The sequence below is a fragment of the Lactuca sativa genome, chromosome 8 (assembly GCF_002870075.4).
Source record: "Lactuca sativa cultivar Salinas chromosome 8, Lsat_Salinas_v11, whole genome shotgun sequence".
NCBI lineage: Eukaryota > Viridiplantae > Streptophyta > Magnoliopsida > Asterales > Asteraceae > Lactuca > Lactuca sativa.
Genome location: NC_056630.2, coordinates 64,809,724 through 64,824,061, shown reverse-complemented (window position 1 = coordinate 64,824,061; position 14,338 = coordinate 64,809,724).

The window sequence follows — 14,338 nt, the reverse complement described above, 5'->3', positions numbered from 1 at the left end:
GATATTGACAAACCCCATATAATTACTTTTTTACTTAAAACATACCAAACTAAAATCATTAACTCAAACAAGAAGTCCAAAATATCAGTTTTCCCATTTTACCCTTTGGCTCCAAAGCACAGTTCAAGGGCTTAAATCACTTAACCAACGTTATCAACATCCAATAGGATCTACAATCTATTTCCGAAACTGGATGTTACAATTCTCCCCCACATAAACTGGATTTTGTTATTGAAATTTGACTTGGTTAGAATTTTTGATATAAACACCAATGCAATCTATATGTTTCCTCCAACTACTTCACGAAAATCAAAACATCCACAGAGAAGATTCTAGACACCATTTGGAATCCAACCATTTCCAATAAACAACACAATTCCTTGAAAACACTCAATTACAACGACTCCCTATCTCTCTCTCTCTCGAACGGTACAACTCCAGTCCTAGCGAAAAAACACTCACACCGGGAAAACTCTTGAAACCACGACTATAAACCAACTTTATCAACATACTTCACAAAATTAGGAACCCATCAGTCCAAATTTTAGAAACTGTACCTAAAGAATGATGACCATCCATTCATTGCACCTAACCCTACTTCCTGGCTATGAACACCACCAGATCATGTAGAACAAACACTCAAGCTATGCAATCATGAATTCCAACAAATCCCAAATCTGGATATTATGCCCGAAATACCTCAAATAGAAACTTGACTTTCTAAGAAGTCACTGCTACCCACCGCTCCCACGAGCGTAACAATGGTCAATCCAAAAAAAGTTGTGTGGCATTCAAAATCCCATAACAACGTAGGTGCACAACCATATGATGAATCATCCAAGAGACCGGTCACGAACTCCATCAGTGGTAACTTAACTCAGACGAAACCATTCTCGCAAAAGAAAAAAGGATCGACTAAGAAGAAGCTCAACAAGGAACTACCGATCACTAACCATGACTTTTCCAGCAAGTCGGCATCCTACATTTGCTTAACTTAAAGTTGTTGGCTACTAAGTCGCCAGTGGCAATACCACACTGATTTAAGTCTCATGCATTCTAAATGAACAACGAATCAAGACCTAAATATTGTTGGATTAAGGTGTCTAAGGTCCTAACTAAATTGGTATAATGTTGATGAATAAAAGTAAAGTCCTTTTAGGTTACACTCATAACCAAGGAATGGATTGGATTGATCAAATAATAGAGATAAATGATTTATTAATATATTAATTAGAAATAGTAATACTTAATTAAGAATTAATCAGAATTAATTTGAAATTAATTCTGGGTTTGTTAGAATTAATTAAAGGTGCAAGGGCTGAGTTGTAATTATTTAATAGTTGAGCAAAATAGAGGATCTAGAACCCTGCTAAGGGGCGGACAGTTTTGTCACCCTTGGATAGAGATTCTAGAAGCCTCCGACTAATAAAAGGAAACTATATAAATACCAATTTAAAATATTATTATTTTATGTTCAAATCCTGGGTTTCTAGGATTATCACACAACTATATAAACGGGTTTAACCCTTGTATTTTCGGTTAACCTATTCCACAAAAGAATTCTGAAAAATATCCTTCCTCTCCCCTCTCTCCTTCATTCCTAGGGTTTCCTGAGTTTTGGGTGTGACATATTATAGGCTACCATACTTTTGGAGCTAATTTTCCAAGGAGACTACAAAGGATTTTGATTAGCTTATTTCAAATAAGGCAAAAGGTATGTGGTTCTACTCATATTTCGATTATGATATGATTCTTATTTTTTGTTTCATAAGTATGTTGCTCAAGGAAGAAAGAACGAAACCAAAATAAAATGTGAAACAAAAAAAGTAAAAAAAATAGTGAAAATACATAGATCTAAATTAGGCTGCATATACCCTTAAGAGGTAAGTGAAATTCCACATATATAATTGTATTGTTACCTAAACATACCAATAAGAATCTCATCCACCTAATTCATACCCATACTTGTGCACAGTAAGATGTGACACTATCCACTTATTGGAATGATAAGCTCATGACTCCACACTGTTCTTGCTATCTTCCAACCATGGGTATAAAGACTCACAACCAGCACCTCAGTGGGCCTATAGGAACACAAACATCATCCCACTGACATGTAGGAACCTACTCAACATCTCACTCAACACTTACTAAACACAACACAATTCCTTCTATTTTATAGCACACGAACCTTCCATAGATCAAGCTGTTACCGAAGTGACATCAGATGAAAACATGATCGTATAAAACTAGAAAATAAGATAGGCAGTCGAATGCTTGTTCTAACTAGAAAGCAATAAATTAAAAGAGAACCATGTCATAAAGCACGACCAAGTGTTGTTAGGCTATCATACTCAGTCCATATTACACCCTCACGACAACATTTGTTAGACTACCAAGATTTCATACTCCCTATGTGAACACACAATGCTCCTCAGGGCGATTGTGCTCCTTCTTCAACACAACGTTACTCAAAAGGTGAATTACAATTAGATCCAACTAATTGGAGAAACTTAACTATTAACAAAAACTTTCTCCTCATAACTACACACAATACTAACCTTAAATAAACCTAATAAAACTTCCAAACTCAGAGGAAAATTCCAAAATCACTCAAAGTGCTGGCATAATCCTGATTAGATCATCCTTGATTGCCAATCCCGTAGACATGACATCCCGAAATGAACTATGCGTAGACCCATTGTCACAGACAACCACCAAATCCGAACCTGCTAGAAATAAAGATCTCACAACCAAATAACCAAGGATACACCAAGAAACCTAGGTATACGACTGACAAAACTCTAACAATGGGGGAGGGGGTTGACGCATCAACTGCACCTTTAAATTTTACTGCTCAAAACCTTCAAACAACCCCTAGATGCCAATGGGGAATTCAATGACTAATCGATCCGTAATGAATTGAAAAACTAACCCAACGATCTCATATACTATTGAGCAAACCGCATAGGGAAATTCTGAAACTGAACCTTTAAGCTAATCAAAAAATAAACAACTCCCTAAATTGTCCAAGATAATCAACCCATGCTACGAGCTAGCCATGCTCTTAATACCTAATACGCTATTTGAGCGGCTTATTTGCTTATCTGATAATATCCTTGATGCTCCTGGAAGGAGCTATTGACTACTATGAGTTCCTTGTTAAGAAGCTTCCTACTGTGAGGATAATGCATGCATCCTTGTAGACATAAACCTGACAACAAATTGATCTGCACTCGCGGTCTGATAATTCTTTGAATTCTCCCTAAACATGAAGGAATCTAACAAATTCTTCAGAAAACAAAATGAGAAAAAATCCTAACCACGAGCACTTCGATGGTACTTAACTTTCATTCTCTTATGCATCAATATCTCGAACCAAAAATCTTGCATATTTGAATCGCATATTCATATAATATGTCGTAATGAGACCATAACAATCTAAATGACCAATGATACTCCAAAAAAACCCATTTCTCCCCCACTTAGGGTTCGAACCACCAACAACTAATGTCTGAAATCAACAAGGTCTGAGGCCAGCTCATCCAGATACATGCCATCCTTGACTCTCGAAATGCATAATACAACATTAGATGATACTAGGGACAATAATCAGCCAATAAGGAAACTCTGAATCTCAGATAGAGACCTCATAACTTCCAACAACATTATAGCCTCGAACCCAGTGAAGACAACAAGAATACCACTTGATTGAAGAGGCACCCCGAGAACTGAACCATATGAAAATGAAAATTATACATAAAGAAGTGACCCATAGAGTCACCTCCTCTAAACATCAAAAATCCATGTGCATCCTTCCTACGCTTGTACGCCAAGTTCTCTAAATGTGAGTTTTGGTTGCGCGAGGTGCAGTTTCATGGGCACCTCGTCAACCAGAACGAGATTTCAGTAGACCCGGCCAAGGTGGAGGCCGTGATGAGATGGGAGGTTCCAAAGTCTCCATTCGAGATTCGGAGTTTCCTAGGATTAGCAGGCTGCTATCGGAGACTCATTCAGGATTTCTCCAAGATAGACGTACCCCTGACACGGTTGACTAGGAAAGCCATGGTCTTTCGATGGGGGCCTGAGCAGCAGGCAACATTTGAGATTCTGAGGCAGAGATAGTGCGAGGCGCCAATCTTAGCCCTGCCCGAGGGCATAGAGGATTTTGTGGTATACTGTGATGCGTTTATCTCGGGCTTGGGCGCAATATTGATGCAGAGGGGACATATCATTGCTTATGCCTCGAGGCAGCTGAAGCCTCACGAGGAGAACTACCTGACGCATGATTAAGAGTTGGGGCGGTGGTCTTCGCCCTTAAGATTTGGCGGCATTACCTCTACAAGGTTCAATGTACCATTTACACGGACCACAAGAGTTTGAGGTACCTCATGGATCAGCCAAATCTGAACATGAGGCAGCATCGGTGGTTGGACGTGGTGAAGGATTATGACTGCGAGATCCTTTATCACCCGGGGAAGGCCAATGTGGTGGCCGATACGCTTAGCCGTAAGGCGGCACCGATCAGGGATGTGTGTATGAGGATGACGGTGGTGAATCCACTGCTAGAGCAGATTCGAGAAGCTCAGCAGGAGGCCATGAAGGAGGAACATCGGAAGAGCGAGCAAATAGTGGGTCAAGTCACCTCCTTCGATTATGATAGCCGAGGATTATTGACACTACACCATAGGGTGTGGGTGTCGTATCATGGAGGCGTGCGCCAGATCTTGATGGAGGAGGCGCACAAATCCCTATTCTCTATTCACCCAGGGTCGACGAAGATGTATAGGGATCTTCGTCTAGACTATTGGTGGCCTTGCATGAAGCGGGATGTGGCTTGGTACGTCGAGCGATGTTTGACCTGCAGGAAGGTCAAGGCCGAGCATCAGAGACCGCACGGCAAGATGCAGCCGTTGGACATCCCGTTGTGGAAATGGGAAGACATTACGATGGATTTTATCATAAAGCTTCCACAGATTGCGCGAGGAGTAGATTCGATTTGGGTCATCGTGGATCGATTGACCAAGATAGCCCATTTTATTCCGATCTAGGAGAGTATCTCGGCCAAAAAGTTAGCCGATATCTATATCAGGGAGATAGTGGCGTGGTACGGGTTGCCAATGTCAGTGATATCAGACCGAGATGTGCGGTTCACTTCCAGGTTTTGGAAGAAGTTTCATGAAGAGTTGGGCACTCGTTTGCATTTTAGCACCGCCTTTCACCCGCAGACGGATGGTAAGAGCGAGCGGACCATCCAGACTTTGGAGGATATGTTGCGGGCATGCGTGCTAGACTTCGGTGGTAGCTGGGATACGTATCTTCCCTTGGCTGAGTTCTCGTACAACAACAGCTACCACGCGAGTATTGACCGTCCCCCATTCGAGATTTTGTACAGACGGAGGTGCAGGACCCTGATATGTTGGGGTGAAGTTGGCCAGAGGGTCATGGGGAGCACCGAGGTGGTGCTCAAGACGACCGAGAGAATCCCGCAGGTTCGAAGCAGGCTACAGACTGCGCAGAGTCGGCAGAAAAGTTATGCCGACAAGTGCCGGTCAGACCTGGAGTTCCAGGTCAGGGATATGGTTCTCCTGAAGGTCTCACCTTGGAAGGGCGTCATTCGATTCAGGAAGTAGGGCAAGTTGGGCCCGAGATACATTGGTCCGTTCAGGGTTATAGCCCGGGTGGGCAAGGTGGCATATAGGCTGGATCTGCCAGCCGAGCTCAGCCAAATCCACAGCACCTTCCATGTATCCCAGCTGCGGAAGTGCCTAGTGGATGATTTAGCGAAAGTGCCCAAGATACATTGGTCCGTTCAGGGTTATAGCCCGAGTAGGCAAGGTGGCATATAGGCTGGATCTGCCAGCCGAGCTCAGCCAGATCCACAACATCTTCCATGTATCCCAGCTGCGGAAGTGCCTAGTGGATGATTCAGCGGTGGTGCCGTTAGAGGATATCCAGGTTGATGACAACCTGAATTACATTGAGCGCCCAGTCGCAATCCTAGACTGGAAGTCGAAGGATCTGAGGAACAAGAAGGTGGAATTAGTGAAAGTGCAATGGCAGCACCGAAAGGGTTCAGAGTGGACTTGGGAGCCGGTAGAAAAAATGATGGAGCAATACCCCGAGCTGTTTCAGGATCGAGCAGCAGACTTCGTGGACGAAGTCTAAAATAAGTGGGGGAGATTTGTAGCACCTGGTTCCTGGTATGTGAAATTTATCTAAGTATTTTGCATTTTTAGCCTTGGACTTGGCGAGTTGTAGACCCGACTCGCCAAGTAGAGACGGGATATGGAACACGTTTAAGTTGGTGACTCGACGAGTCCATATTCTGGACTCGGTGAGTCCCGCTGTCTGATGAAACCCTAAATTCCAAGGGTTTGCACCCTATTTAATCCAACCTTATGCCCCCCCCCCCCCCCGACCTTACCCCCTTCACCCTCAGAGCTCCCTATATCATCCAACCCTTGTTCCTTGTGAGATTGAAGTGCTTTGGTGTGTTTTCTTGAAGATTTTGAGAGAAAAGAAGAGTATATCAAGAAGAGAAGAAGGAGGCCAGACATCTTGGTGTTATTTCAGTGATCCCCTTGAGGTATAACTCAGTTTCCCTCTGTTTCCATGCTTATAGTCCCTTATAGCTCCATTAAAGTCCTTCTTGAGCCATTTCCCAAGCCTGGATATGAATTAGGGTCTGTGATAAGCTGATTAACCTATAGATCTAGGCATGATTGAGCTCTAGGAGCTCGGATCCACTGCCTTTATGAAGCGAAATTGCATGTGGTAGACTCGGCGAGTCATTCATCGGACTCGGCGAGTCGAGTCGCGAGTCCCCGAGTTTTCCCCCTTTTCGTGTTTGCTGAGTGGAGTAGTGAGTCATGGGGTGTGACTCAGTGGGTCGGAAGCCAGACTCACTCATGGAGAAACTTGGCGAGTTCAAGGCAATCTTCTTGTCTCAAGAACAGACTCAGCGACTTGTTCATACAACTCGGCGAGTCTCAGCATAGAATGTTCTTCGGATGAAGATGAACTCGACGAGTTGTTCATACAACTCGGCGAGTAGGATGAATGACTATTGGACTTTGGTTTAGAAGGAAAACTCGTCGATTCAATGCCTAACTCGACGAGTAAAGACGAGATTATGGTCAATCGAATGGATAGGGACTCGGCAAGTTGGCAAGCCGACTCGGTGAGTCGATTCAACTGAAAGTTGACTTTGACTTTGACTCTTGGCTTGGTTAGGGATAAATGGTCATTTTACCCTGAGGTCGGTTAGCAATATTTGACTGAGTGTTTTGTGGGAGTTATAGCCGGAGGATTTCCGGGGCAGCAGCAGCAGCAGAAGACAGTCAGTTCCCATGCAGATCAGCAGCTACTTTGAGGTGAGTTACCTTCCAGTAGCGGTGGGTCTCCGGCCACAATGCCGTCCCACCAGTAGGAGTTGTATGATAGATGATTGTCTCTGTGATATTCATCTAGGGTTGTTACTACCTGTGTTATGTTTATGTGCTAGTTGTTGGATAAGGTGTCTAAGTCCATAACTTATTTGGTATATACTTGACCCGACCCGGCATGGTCCATTTGGGTTGCATTTCATCCAAACTATTTATGGATAATTTTATGAGAGTTATACACATATGTTTATTAATATATTATAAGTTATAATATATTAATATGAAGTCATGTTATTTAATTAGTCTTAGTCTTAAATTAATTATGAATTAATTTAGAGATTAAAAGGAAGACTAATTAAATTGTGGGCTATTGTTTTATATGGTGTGGACTAACACTCATTTGTTAATGGGCTAGGCTTATATGGAAGCCCATGGATGATCCATGGAGCTTTTAACCCATGGATCCTTGGAAAAGGAAAGGTCATGGGTTATTAGGGTTTCACCCTAATCATGTACACTATATAAGCATGCTTATGTTGCATGAAATAGCCACTAGTGGCACTAGTGTGGTTTTGTGTGTGTGGCCGATTTTATAAGTGTGTATACACTCTCTCAAAGTTTTCCAAGAGTTTGTGGTGATTTGTGATTCCATTTGAGGCATTCACACTATTGGTGCTTGGCTCTCAAACTCCAAACAATCAACCATCATCAAAAGGTATGTATTTCTACTAGTACTTTTATGATTCATAATCCTTATGCTATGCTAGTTAGGAAGAAACCTTGGAAGTTATTATTTGCATGTATTTTAGAAGAAAACATAGATCCAAGGTTTATTAGGGTTGCATGCACACTTAGGAAGTGTTAGATTGCTCAATACCCAACAGTGGTATCAGAGCCTAGGCTTGTTTTCTTGAATACTTGATGCAAATTGCTGAAAATCGAAGATTTTATGCTGTCTGCACAGCTGACTCGCTGAGTCCATGAAGGGACTCGACGAGTCCAAGACAAAATTCATCCAACTCGGCGAGTTGGTTCATGCACTCGACGAGTTGGACCCCCAGACAGCATATCTTCGGGTTTTGGTGCTGGAATTGGTCTAGAATCATTACCTTAAACTGTTTTGGACTCATAAAACCTGTTTTTGATGTGGTAATGATGATGGTGGACCAATTTCAAAGTTATAATCAAAATTTCAAGTTTATAAGTGTTCATATGATTCTTGAAATTGTTGATGTGGATGTTCATGTTCATATGAGTTTTGTTAGATCATAGGAATTATTTTGCAAATTGTTTGTAGGTTAACTCTTGATCTTAATGTGTTTTAATGGAATTCATAATTTTTCCTCAAGTTATGGAATTCCAAAAGTTTTTCTTTTAAATGTTTTTTAAGAAGTCATAAGTTACACTTTAGAAGAGTTTTTCTAATAAATGCTTTTATGGACTTCATAACTTGTCCTCAAGTTATGGATATCCAAGAGACTCTTCATTAAAAGTATTAAACACTTAATTAAAACTCATAAGTTATGAATATCCAAAAGTGTATGAATTGTTCAAAACTTGCCCTCAAGTTTTGGAATTTGTAAAGTCTCACACAAACTTTAATTCCATACCCTAGAAGTTTTAAAAGTTAAAATTCTACCCTTATACTATTATAAGATTAATGGTTAATTATTATATATATGTATAAGAACAAGTCATTTTACCGTTAGTAGGCCTCATTCACGAAGTCGGTCTATAAGGTGGGTATAAGGTTGTTGCCTATAAAATGGCAACTTAATGGGTGTCCACTCTCACCCACCGCTTGCTTGATCGGTGGAGGGTCGTTAGCCGAGCGGGTAGGACAATGTCTTTAAATCCTCATTAAAAGTATAATGATTATTATAAAGTAACTAAATATTTTTTTTATTTAATTCCCAATCTTAGTTACTTTAGGAAAAATGTGAATTTGGTGCTGGCCCATGGAATTCACACTTTGTACCTTACCAAGTCGTTGGTGGAGCGTGTGTGGTTAACCGGCACACTAACTTGGACTAGTAAGGATCACGAAGGGTGACTTAAGGTTTGTCATAGATCACTGGAGCGTGTGTGGTTAACCGGCACTTTGATTAGGTGATAATCTTAAGGGTACCAAGTGAATTGGTATGGTTATTCACACCTTGTTTTGTGATCCTCGGCATCCCAATCACAAAATTTGAGAGGGAACACTCGAGATTGAAACATGCCATTGAAAAGTTCAATGAATCTCAAAAGATCTAGGAATTTCAAATCCAATTAAAACCTAATAAATTGTTTCGTTTTTCATGGTGGAAATTGGTGAATCGTCATTCGCCTACCTTCAAATATTTTATAGCTTGGATTACGGCATCCCTCTTCCAAATTATAAAATATTGTGTTGGGTCCTAGCCTTAATATTTCATATTGGGTGTTATATTAAGGACTTTGAATCAACTAACTTGATTTTCTCCCATTATAGATGTCTGGTTCAGACAACTATGATCTTCCCAAATCTCTTGAAGATGGTGTCCCTCAACATCATGCTTTACTTTCTCCATTTCCTCCAATTATTCTCCCTCACCCACAAGTTCTTGAAAAGTTTAAAGTCACTCAATCCCTATTGGCAAGCATAGTCTATGTGTGCTCACATCTTGGAGATAAAGTCACATATTGACAAGCCGGGAGAGTTGGGTGTCAAAGTCTCGTGAAAGTTGGATGTTCAATCACTTTCTTAGTAACATAGTGAGTCTCTTTGGGACTACTATGAGACAGACTATGACATGACCCTTAATGATGTTATCTATTTGCTTGGTGTTGTGGAATCAGCAATGATTTGGAACACTAGTAAAGCAAATTTGATTAAAAGAACAACTTCCCAAGTCTTAAATGGACATTGACAATGGTAGCATTAGATATCTAGAAAAAGATTTCTCTTCCCAATGGAAAGGGATCGGCTATAGTCAACTCGGTTGACCAAATGGTAAAGAGAAAGGATAAGTCTGAGATAGTCCCATGTGTCATTACCAAAGGGTCCATGTGTTTTGTTGCCAAAGGAAGGGGCATTGGTTGCGAAGCTGCCCTATTCACCTGAAAGGTCATAAGGTTGATCAAGTCAAGAGGTTTGACTCTACTTCGGGTAAAGTCCACTATCTAACTCTATTAGGTTCCTATTTGGAGATTCTTATTACATAATGTGAATGGGTCACATGCTGATGTTTTTAAGAATCAAAGAAAAGATAGGAAGCTTAAAGTAAGTATATGTTGATTCTGATTGCAAAGGTGGGTTTCGATCGCATGGTTTGGCAATCAGAATTTTGAGTTGTTGCTAAAGAGTTATAATATATTGCTTATGAAGAGATAACAACAAGGTTTTCATGTGGATTGTAAGGATAATTTTTTCCGCAAAGTTTTAAAATAAAAGAAAAAGGGTTTTAATTTTATTTATTTTAAAAATATCCTTACAATGGCATCTGTGGAAAATTATTGCTTATCTGTTTCCAGTAATAGCAATATTGGAAAGTGGATTTGATTCTTTCATTTGTGGTAGTGTCTGAATTTACCAAATGAAGAAAGTTTTTCATCACCCAAGTTTCAATTGGACAGAAACTTGGAATCATACAAGTTGTATTGTATGATGAATGAGAATTTTCATCTTTGAAAATTAAGACTAATTCTTTGATCACATGTATATGTGAGTCAATTGAAGGACTAAGGAATTAGGTGCACCGGGTGTGCGCTGGTCAAGGTCCACCACAAAGATTGATTTATCATGATTTACTAAAGATTAGTAAATATGATTATACTTATAAGGTTAAGTATAATTCTGTAACATTGGAAAGGTTACAATGTATGACAAAACAAATGAGAAGAATCAAATTAGGCAGAAAGATAAAAGTTTCTCAAATCTGAAAGGATGGGAGAGTACTTTAGTATCGTATTTCATGATCATCTTAATGATTATGAAACCATATCACAAATTAATACTCTTAGTGCATTGTTATGGCTAAGAAGAAAGGTCATGAATTGTTGGATTGGTTAAAATCAAGAAGATGAGTCATACTTCGTTCCAAAACAATTCTTAGAGTCATACTCCAAGATTGTAACTTTGAGTGACATAAAGGAAGATTTATTAACACTAGTCAAATGTAAGAGTAAAATGTTTTCTACTCTTGTACATTTGAGATTGGTAAGTTGTGATGTCTTGGATAAGACAAAGACCAACTAGGACCAATTGTGTGAAGTGTTAGTCTTGATAAGAATCCGCACTATCCCTTGAATATTTGTTTTGTCAAGGAATGGTTCTTGACTGGGGAAACTTATATGTCAAGGGGACAGTGGGAGCCTTAAAGATCCTGAAAAAGGTTCAAGATTTAATCAAGAGTAAAACCTGTAATTTATCACTAGCACACGACTTAAGGTTTGCAACCTATCGTGTTGACATAATTCTTGTTTCTGTACCTACTTCAAATAAGTTGAATTTGCATGTGAGTTATCAGAGTTCAACTTGGAAGAATTGGTGGGCCTTGTGCTACCAACGTGACAAGAAACTAAAATTGAACAAGTTTAATCCATGTAAGGCTGAATCTGTCACTAACCTTATCTTGTGATTATGGTTTTGACAAATTCACATGGATAGGAACTCATACACTATAACATCTAAGTGTCATAAGGTTTCTCTCCGATTCATGAAAATGATGGTGAGGAAACGCTTTCACTAAGTAGATTTTATGTAGATATCAATTGTGTTATTTGCATTTTCAAAAGTCGTTAGTGGAGCGCGTGTGGTTAACCGGCACACTAACATGGACTTGTGAAAAATGGCAAATGCCTAAGCAATTGAGACTATGATTACGGCATCCCTTTTCATAGTCCTGAAAATTGTTTAGACACACATGTGAAGTTGCAGGGGTTGAAAAGTTGTTTTGCTATAATTAAGTGAGAGGAAATTATACTTCGTTTCAATTCTAAAGCTTAGATTGAGATTTTAATCATCTTTAGTCAAGAATATATATATATATATATATATATATATATATATATATATATATATATATATATATATATATATATATGAATTTTATGTTGGAATGGTTCAACTTGAAGAAATTCTATATATGTTGCGTTTTCAAAATTCGATTATGATTACGGCATCCCTCTTCATAGTTAAATTTTGAAAACATGGCAAATAAAAAATATTGTAGCAAAAGATTGGTCTAGTATCATGTCTTTATGTCAAACATCATGAATCGTGTCCCATATGCTTCTGATATAGGATCGATTGCATGTGCTATAATATTCATCTTTTCTAAATTTTCCAAATGCTTAAGGCATTGAGAAGGGAAAAGTATAGAACTGGATATGACTAAAGTGATTAAGCAATTGTCGAGGACAATCTGAGGTTCGCCAAAGATTGGTTGCTCAGGGAAAGTTGGAAGTATGATGTAAGTTGTCGGAAAGGACCATATTGACATATTCTGAAAAGAAGTAACTCTTGTTCGGAAGTGATAGTCAAAATGGGACTATGGAAATGTCTCCATGGGTGGAAGTTATTCAATCTATGTAAGATTAGAAAACCTTAATGCAAGAAGGATGTTCAAAGCAATGTACTTTGAATATGAGACTTCCGTTCCATAGAGGTTGACCTTCTTTGGAATACTCTGTAATGACTGGTGACAAGGTTTTGGTGACCTTGTGCATAATCATTACAAGAGGAACATTGCATAAAAGTTTAAAATCTAACAGATTTTTTTTTGGTAAATGATAGGAATCGGGGATTCTCACATTTACAATAAGGATTTGGGATTGTGAAATGAGTATCAATGGAATCATGTTCAATTGATCTACACAGACATAGTGTGCATACTTGGAGTATGGCATAACTATTGTTTAGAAAAACAAAGTGTACATGCTAGGAGCATGGGACGAATGTTGTTTTTATTCAAGTCTTAAGTTGATTGTTTGAAATATTATACAATGAATAATGTGTAATCAATATGGTGATAAATAAAAGGTGGTTCTATTTATATTCAAAAGGGTTCTGACACCATATTGGATTCGATTATTATTGTGTTTCACTTTGCATATTTTGACTTCCAAAATAGCTAGGTTATTCTTTCCGAATGACTAAGTTATTTAAACACTCCACAGTCGTTCATATGTTGGAAGTAGGTATGAATCAAGACTGTCATGAATCGAGTTTGTAGATGGCTAAATGGGTTTAGTCATAGAAATGGTTGCTACAACATTCATGAGTGCTCATAAGTTATGAGTATTGGAATAAACCCACGCTCACTTGTATCACTTCATGGAATTTATCTCGAGTGATCGTGAGATGGTAATATCTTATAAATCTTCAAACCTAGAGATATGAGTTGTTACCTATGAGTTGGTTGTGCATTGATTGCACGTAAACGCATCAGTAACTTGATGTTATTAAACGTGCCTTTGTGTACAATTCAACAAGTAGTAGAACAAGCATATGAGTCGAAGTTTATCTGTTCCTTATAGAAATAGAAGCGATATCTGGGCCCCTCGATGATTTTGTTGTGACCTATGTACCGGCCGGTCAGAACTAAATTGATGCGTTCGATTAAGTTCTTTGTCAAAAAAATCGGAAATCGGGAAACAAACTGTTGGACAATAAGTACGACATTGTTCCATGTATTTGTCCGGCTGATATCATGAGAACAGAGGATTATACGATCACTTATCTAAAATGGCGCTTCATAATTCAATAGAATTTTCGAGAGCTACGATTGCTGGTTGGTTCCTGAAGTAACATACGCAAATATAGTTATTAGACTTATCCAAGTGGGAGTCTGTTGGATAAGGTGTCTAAGTCCATAACTTATTTGGTATATACTTGACCCGACCCGGCATGGTCCATTTGGGTTGCATTTCATCCAAACTATTTATGGATAATTTTATGAGAGTTATACACATATGTTTATTAATAT